This window comes from Eucalyptus grandis, chromosome 8 (genome assembly GCF_016545825.1).
Source record: "Eucalyptus grandis isolate ANBG69807.140 chromosome 8, ASM1654582v1, whole genome shotgun sequence".
NCBI lineage: Eukaryota > Viridiplantae > Streptophyta > Magnoliopsida > Myrtales > Myrtaceae > Eucalyptus > Eucalyptus grandis.
The window spans coordinates 68,911,380-68,920,694 of record NC_052619.1 but is presented as its reverse complement, the minus strand read 5'-3'; the positions used below and the strand labels follow the sequence as shown (position 1 = coordinate 68,920,694).

The 9,315-nt window shown below is 37.3% G+C and overlaps 1 pseudogene; it reads right to left on the bottom strand.

The window, feature by feature from the left end:
* Nucleotides 1-1,985: 1,985 nt before the first annotated feature.
* On the bottom strand, nucleotides 1,986-8,523 carry LOC120287480 (annotated as a pseudogene).
* Between the last annotated feature and the right edge of the window lie 792 nt (nucleotides 8,524-9,315).

Below are 9,315 nucleotides of genomic sequence, written 5' to 3'. Positions count from 1 at the left end.
CCCTCCCCTCTATCATCGGCCCTTCCTTCCCGGCGAGGAGGCGCGCGACGAGGGCTCAGCCATCTCCCTCCCCTCTTTTTTTTTTTTTTGTAATAATAATAATAATAATAATAATAATAATAATAATAATAATAATAATAATAATAATAATAATTTATTTTTTAAATAATTGAATTTGTATTTTTTTTTTAATGTTTTAAATAAATTTAGTTTTAAATATAATTTAATTAATTTTTATATTAAATTTTTACCACATCGAGATAAAATAACGTCGTTTTGCCATTTTTTAGCTACATCAGCGTGCAAAACGACATTGTTTTGCACTTATCTCACCGGAAAATCACCACGTCAACATTTTGGCCGGATTGTCATTTAAGTGATCTATTTTGCTCCGATTTTGGTATTTAAGTGTCACTTTTCAAATTTTTTGTACTTAAGTGTCCCTTGTGCTAAGTTTTGGCACCAGGTGTCCGCAACTCCACTATAATTTATTGTTTGTGGGCCTTTTGCTTGCTTAAATAGTCTTGCGAAACCATTTTACTAGAGAGGACCGAAAGGACTGTGTCGGGCGGTGTTATGTAGAGTCGAATGCTGCGAGAGGATTGTGTAGTGGTTGATTCCACCCAGTAGGAAGCTTTTGCAATGTTGGTTATGTCTAACCGTTAAAATTGACATGTTATGTTTGCTCAATCGTTGGAAGATGGAAATGCCTAAAAGTTTCTTCAATCTGTTTAATAGCTATATGATCAAAGTTAAAGATTTGTTCACGGTATGTTATGGTTGTACAGAGAGTAATGAAGACATAGCCTTGGAATTTCTTTTCTTTGCGCACATATTGCCAGTCCTCCAACCTCCAGCTATCTCTTTATCTACCTCGCTATCCTTAGGTACTCACATGCGCTTAGATACATGTTGGCATGTGCAGATGGACTCCGGTTCTATGGATCCATTGAACAATTTCCCTATGTGGAGTAATTTCGATTTTTTTAATATTAAATATTAATATATTATTATAATATAACCGGTCCGATTTGAGTGAGCGGGTGGGTGGATCCGCCCATGGAACTAGAAATCAGACCGGTACCTACCGGTTCCCATAAATTGGACCCGGGGACCGGACCTGTTCCCTTAAGAACCACCGGTTCCGGATGGTTCCGGTGGTTTGATCCGGTTACCAGGTGGTTTGGCGGGTCCCAGTTGTTCTTTTGCACACTAGCTAACATGGATGATTTTTGTAAATTTTTTAAAATTTTATGAACCTTTTCTTTCCTTTCTCTTTTTTCCTTCTTTCTTTTCTCTTTTTCCTTATTTCCCTCTGCCAATTGTTGGCCGCTAGTGAGGGTTGGGTTGGGTGAGGAGCGAGCTCACCCATATGGTGAGGGTCCTTACCAACATAAGGGCGACCATCGCTTGTGGCTAGCGATTGTGAACAGAAATAAGGAAAAATGAAAAAAAGAAATAGAAAAGAAAGAAAAGAAAAGAAGGAAAATATCAAAAACATTAAAAAAAATTACAAATATCGTCAATGTCAATGATTTTCAACAATTATTAGCTAGACAAACTTAATTGGAAAATCGTTAAAAGATTTAGGACTAAATTGACAAATTAGTTTTAAAGCTAAACCGATATAATTAAAAGGTTTATGACTAAATTGATAAATTGTTAAAAATTTTAGTACTAAATTAGCACAATTTAAAGTTTTAGAATTGAATTAGCCATCGTAAAATAAGTTTAGGACTTTTCGGATAATTTTCTAAGAGTTAGGAATTATTAAAATATTTCAATTGCATGATACACAAAACTTTGCAAACTTAGCAACATATGCATAGTTTATTTATGAGTTTTATCACACACATCAATCTGAAAGTACATAATGGTAATAATATTGTCCCACATACATCAAGAAAAATAGGATTTCAAAGGCATAACTTATAGACTATTGATTTGCAATGACCAAATTGGTGTGACAACATTTGGTCCAAACTTCACATCAGCGAGGGACTAATGAAGAGCAACGCCACATAATCTTTGAGCTTTGTTTCAGAATGGGTGTAATTATCTCCATCACTATATAACACGTCCATCACCCGGGAGAAATTGAGCATTCGTGTGAGAATTGGCATTGGGACCACGGTTGGACGAAGAAACTCTTCATTGGTGTCCTTCCATGCATCAATGACTCCTTTCTCGAGTTCCTCCCCAGCTTCTTGCTCCGAGACGCCATGGTATTTCATGAGCAACTCCACTGCAGATACTACGTGCCCCCTCTTTTGCTCAAACTATATGTCAAACAACATTGGTGTTTCTAGATTAAATGGTGGTCGATTAAACTGTATCATATTTCTGGAGGATAATTATGTTTTATTATACCTGGTGAGAGACAATGTCATCCATGAGCCTACAGATGGTTTGTGCAGCCTTCACAATCTTGCAATCACCGACCGACCATTCAAGAGCATGTTCAGTGACCACATCGCCCATTCCCCACAAGTGATGTAGTTGCTAACATTCCATATCCAGTCGTTATTAGTTGAAGGGACATGTACTCCTCTAGTGCTGGTACGTAGTTGGTATGGAACCATTTGGCTTCCTGAAAGTATGCTCTTGCTAGCTTCTTCATCTGACGATGGAAACATAAACAAGAATGTTGGGTTTCTAACTAAAGATTGCCTTCGATGTATATAAAGTGTACCAATGACGCTTACGACTTCTTTTGCATAGACAAGGCGATATGATCTTTCTTTTGTGGCCAATTCATTCCCAATGTATTCATAGAGCTGGAGAAGCTCCTTATAATAAGCTTGCATATACATTGGCAATCCATCCATGGCATCAACATCCCACCTGAATTCAAGTCCCTGGAAAATGACACACTTGACTCTATACAAAATTGATCAAATTTAGAAGTTTGAGAAAGAGTGCGGATTCCATACTTCTGGATTGCTTCGGTGAGGAGCGCAAGTTCTTCAATGTGCCATAAACGTCATAGATATCGTCGAGAATTGAAGTCAAGGAGATCACTTTGGTTAGTATATTTCTTGCCATGGCAAATTCAGGCTTGAAATATATTCCCGAGGTCCAGAAGAACAACTCCACAATCCTATCTCTGGCGAATGGGAACTTCCTTGGAACATCAATCTCCTTCCACCACCTATGATTAAACAAACATGAGCATAATGAAAGTACTTTAGGCCGATGACTTTGCATAGATATACTCCTTTTTTCACTTGTAAAGGACTTTGAAAAACACTATTTAGAAGGGTAAATTGAAACTAGATGAGTTAACCTTTGGAAAACACCATGAGAATAATTGATAGCTTGGGAATTGTTATAACATTATCGATAGTTCAGTATTGTTAAAACATAGTCTAGAAGCTAAATTTAGATTATGCTATCACATGAAGTTAATGAACCTAGTAATCTCGCCAAGTTCCTTCTGGTGTTGCTCTTGCAGTAAGTTGAAATCTAGTTTAGCCAAGGTGAGCAAAACTTCATCATGTGAAGGCTCCTCTTGGTAGAGTGGAATATAACGCCTTGCCTCCAGCCTCGGCAATCCCTTGCGAAGTGGCTGCTCTAGGGCATGACTCACTTGTTTCGCGAGACTAGTGCTCACTTTGCTTTCATCGATCGATTCAAGGTGAGTTGTAGCAAAGGAAGTGCTTCGTCCAAGATGGAATCACCATGACACCTTAAATGGCAAGCTTCATATAGGCTTAGCAATCCACGTGCATCGGTGACAAGCGATTCCCAGAAATTCCCTTCACTATCCTTGAATTTGTTAAAGATCTCTGTGCAACCAACCAACATGGAAAAAAGATGCAATCAATTAGAAATCAGGAAGGGGATATGTGTGGTTAACGTTGTAGATATTCTTGTCCGCGTTTCTCCTGAAATTCGACAAAGCAATAGAAGTATCTTAATACGTATCTTATCGGATTGGTTCATTACATTTAAGACGTACCTGAAGAAACATTGTAACCTTGTTGTCGCAGCAATCGAAAGATAAGAGCAACCATGTGAAGGTCATCTACCTTGAAATATTCAAGATGAAGTTGAGAGTAACTTTTGTGGATTTGTTCTAATTGCTCATCTACTTCATGTTCAAAATGGTAGCCAATTCCCAAGCGTTGGATTTGATCAATCAAGTGAAGCATTTGTGAAGGCTTATCCACGACGCCAGCCAGCATCTTCCTCACCTCTCCTTTCAGTTCCTCGATTTGTTCCTCCACTCTTCCAAGGAATTTGAACTTCTACAAATTGTACGCTATTTCAAATTAAAGCAAGCATGAAATACTTATACTTTACAAAATAAACTTAGTTTTGATGGCCCCGTCTGATACCCTATTTAAGTATTTTCATGTTCTACGCTCCTTCAGATGACATGTGAAATTGGATCCATGAGAACAACGAGCATACCAAAGGAGGGAGTCAATGCCATAATCAGATGTTTCTTGCAGTAGAGGACATACAGTGGTCGATGAAGCTTTAAGACTGTTCTTTGGACTGAATAATTATCGTTGTTTTCCAAACTTCTTTATGTTTTCAGGATTTTCAACTGCATCTTTTTGTGCGGAGAAGGGAACGTGTACATTTATGAGACCATTAGAAATCATATATGCGATGTGGAGGAACTCAAGGAAATCGAAGTAAGTCTACAAAATGCAATTGCGAGAAAACAAAAGTAGAAGATAACAGAAGAATTACTAACCACTGAGTTGGAGGGGAAAGCATATTTAAGGAAGTAATCCCCCCATATGCTCGGATGATAGCCCGCTGATCGACGTTCAATCACATGGTCTGTTCCTTCATTTGGAGAAGAATGTGGAATTGCCGAAACCTGCGAGTTCGGTTAATTTTATAAAGAAATTTTAATATTTTCAATATCATAGACAGACGTGGACAAGGATTTTTAGGCTCAAATTCACTCATTGATAAGGTCTATTATAGATTGAGAAAGCCTTGGCTGGGCTTTAGACTACAGGTAATTGAGGCAATTTATATGTACTTTTTTTGGAATTTCATATATTATTTTTTCTCTGTCGAACTCGGGTAACAATGCTTTCATATTCCTTACTATTTACCTGGCAAGGGACATGAAAGCAAAATATTGAAATCAAATAATGCTCTTTTATTCGGTACCATATTTTCCTGCTTTTAAGCGTGAATGTTAAATTTATAACGGGAATGTTAGAATTTCCCTAAAAGTAATGTTTAATTACGTGGGGAAGCTTTGTGTTATTCTAGATGAAGTGCATAAAATGTATTTCACTTGCTATGCCATTACTATTCACGAAATATGTATAAATATATATAGTCAAGTCAGAAGCAATATTTTAAATTCCTACCATTGAGTTGGAGCTAGAGGCATATTTGAGGAAGTCATCCCCCAATGTGCTTGGATGAAAATCTGCTGACTGGCGATCGACCACATGGCTTTTTTCTTGAGCTGGAGGAGCAGATGGAATTGTTGAAATCTGATGAGACATTCTCTTCTTCTTTTTTGGCTATCTCTAATGATATTCTGGTGTTTGACCACTAAATAAAAAGCATGAGAGGCTTTTCCGTGAGTGCCAAAGACCCTTATTAATGGGTATTTATAGGCAAGGAACGGCTTAGCAATCCTAGTACTTGCACCATTTGGTCTGTTATTTTGGGATTGTCGTTCCCCAAGATAACAGTATGTGCCAAACGCTAGTGGCCCAGGTTATGCACCTGAGTACAGATGCTTCATCGTTGGGTTCTATTGGGCCGGAGATGGACGAGATTTGACATGTGCACTGTGGACGATTTTGGAAAGGTACTTAAACCTGTTGGAAAATAAGAAGCATGCTGTTTTTAACTTCTCCACCGTTCATTTTCCTATCAGAATTTGGTCTTCCTCGTTTTCGCTTTCTGCCGACATCTACTAACTGAGTGACATTTTTCTCTTCTTTTTTTTGCCTATCTCTTATGAGATCCTGATGTTTGACCAATTGACAGAGCACGAGAGGCTTTTTCGTGTGTGCCAAAGACCTTACTGATGGATAGCAATTCCAGTAATTGCACTGTTATTTTGGGATTTGCCGAATGCCAGTGGCCCAAGTTTTGCACCTGAGCACGGTTGATTTTTAGTAAATGCATTATCGTGGGGTTCTATCAGGCCGGTTGATGTACGGCGTTTAACACGTGTACCGTATAGAATTTTGGAAAGGCTTTTTAACCTGTGGACCAGAACGTTCTGTTCTGCGTATTCTCTATTATTGCACCATGATCAACTCCTAGCCTGAGGGATGTGAGTGCTGTACCAATACCTTTTCGCTTTCACGGCCCCATGCGGTGCTGCAACCTCGTTAAGAATGGAGATATTTACGGCGTTTAACACGTGTACCGTATAGAATTTTGGAAAGGCTTTTTAACCTGTGGACCAGAACGTTCTGTTCTGCGTATTCTCTATTATTGCACCATGATCAACTCCTAGCCTGAGGGATGTGAGTGCTGTACCAATACCTTTTCGCTTTCACGGCCCCATGCGGTGCTGCAACCTCGTTAAGAATGGAGATATTTACGGCGTTTAACACGTGTACCGTATAGAATTTTGGAAAGGCTTTTTAACCTGTGGACCAGAACGTTCTGTTCTGCGTATTCTCTATTATTGCACCATGATCAACTCCTAGCCTGAGGGATATGAGTGCTGTACCAATACCTTTTCGCTTTCACGGCCCCATGCGGTGCTGCAACCTCGTTAAGAATGGAGATATTTACGGCGCTGTGTGGTTCCTGATTTGATTCTGAATTAAAATGTGAAGATCGGTCCTGTGAACGTGTGAAGCCTTGTGGTCCACGTCCGCGCCCAACCTTACCTAACTTATCCGCGGTAGTAGTACTTCATTTTATGTGGTTGTGGATTGGCCTCGTGGTTCTTAGTCAGGTCATTCACACGTTCCTTCCTTTTTTTCTATTTCGCAGTGTGTTTTTAACTCATCACATTCGGACCATCCCGCCCCTCAAAGCACTTGAGGAAGCTGCCTCTAATTTAGTAGTTTCACGTCTTCCAATTGATTTTCACGTTGCTTTTATATAGTTTGGTCCTATTTTATAATATTTTTATTTCTCTATTTTTTGTTCTTTGTTCCTCATAACGAAAAAGAATAAAAATCGTTTTAGTAATGTCAACCAATTTTTCTATTCCTCGAAACAAATCAGTAGCCAGGATAATAAATTTGAAATAAAAATAAGAAGTAGAAAAAATCTACTTCTTTGTTCTTGGAAACACCAAAAAAGGAGAGAAATTATTTTAGAAAAATAAACTCAACATAACCTAATATTCGTATTTACACAATTGACACAATGTTTAGTCTCCTGACCTGATATGAGTTCCCATTTTTCGGAATAAAAAATAAAATAAAATAAAAATAAATAAAAATTCAAAAATTTAGGAAAAAATTTAGAAATTAGATGTTGAGTAGTTTTATTAGATTTTAATGTTAACTTTCGTTTTGGAATTAGTTTAGCATATAAAATGTGAAAATATTTTGATAAAAATTGGATTCAAAATTGAATAAGTTTTTAGGGCTTTACTATTGGATTTTGAATGTCGTTTTCCTTTAGAGACCATGCTAGATCATGAAAGTTCAGTGACTCCAAGCAACTTTTACTTTTCTTTCAAAAGATCCATACACCTGTTTTATTGTAATGCTTAAAGATTTACTATCAACCTCCTCATATTATAAGTTATAAACCAACGGAACTCTCTATTACTATTTTCGACTATTCATCATTGACTAATTTTTATGTTGGATTTTCTTAGGTCATTTTATAATATCTTGATCAACTAAATCATTACAAAAGCCTATTATTATCCAAACAAGAAATGTTAAGTCTCTTTATAATTAAACAAAAAAATTGGGATTATAAATTTTAGGTCCATGCCAAATGCATTTTGTTCTTTCTCTATTTTGAGAATAAAAATTTCATGTAGTTTACAAACACATTTTTCTGCTTAGAAACTTGTTCAGAGAATAAAAATTTTAAAAATATTTCTAAATAGAAATTATTCTCAAGAACATGCATATTATTAAACATACTTAAATGCCAATCAAGAGGCCAAACTTTGGAAAGTGGAAAGTTCATTTGAATGTGTGGAGAGCTATAGTTACGAAGACTACATAGACCTCGAGGCCATCATAGCCATGGAAGAAGCTGGGTCCCCATCTTAAACGAGGGATTCCCCTGTTATGCTAATAATGAATTGTAGATGGCCAAGTCCCTAGGGCCCCCCTGACCTATTAGCATCACTCTCTCTGAAGTAAAATCACAATGAATGACAATGGAGAAAGCCGACTTTAAGTATGCAGCTGAGAAAAAAATGTGTTAGCACACCGGCCCATGTAGTTGTACCTAAGGTTATAGAAAAAGATGTTCGAGCAATATCTCCTCTACTTCATCCTTGACCTTTACCTTGATAGTGACCTCTGCCTCAGCCTCGACCACAATCTTGATTACTCTTTCGAATTTGCAAGGGATCTCCACTTTGCTCCTTCTCATCTTGCATGGTCAACTAAGTTTGGAGTACTTCCTCCACCCGCTCATGCTTGTTTGTTTTGAATTTTACTTCATGGGTTGGCAATGAATTCTAGAAAATCACTATTCGTCATTGCATCCAAGTTTTTGGACTCTTTAATTACAACACCAATATGATTGTACTTCTTGTCTAAGGACCATAGAATCTTCTCAACAACTCAAATGTCTAGAACATTTTCATCATTTCTTTCAATCTGGTTAACAATCGCAAGACCTTTTGTGAAATAATCAAGAATCAATTCAAATTTATTTATTTTTATATGGGTTACTTCAAATTCGGCTCTCAAAGTTTGAAGGCGTATGTTCTTGAATTTTTGTACTCCTTGGTATGTGTTGTTAAGGGTCTCCCATGTCTCCTTAGAAGTAGTACTGTTCGACATATTCTTGAACATCGAATCATCTAAAGTTTAATAGATGATTAATAGGGCATATTAATCTTTTGCTTGAAACCTTCTCCAAGGCATTCTTCTAATTTTGACTAAAAGTAGCCTTGTCCTTTGGTTCATCATAACCTGTGTTGACAAGTTCCCATACATCATGGGTGTCTGGTAGCGCTTTCATTCTAACAACTTAGTTACCATAATTTTTTTTGGTAAGATGAAGATATTGATGTGACATTCTAATTTTTCACTCAACAAAATAACAAGCCCCGGATGCCTAATGGCTCACGCCACATTAACAAGCTCATCGTTGGACTATGCTATTCGCATTACATCAAGTCATCATCGAGCAACACCATATCAATCTCATTTAGGA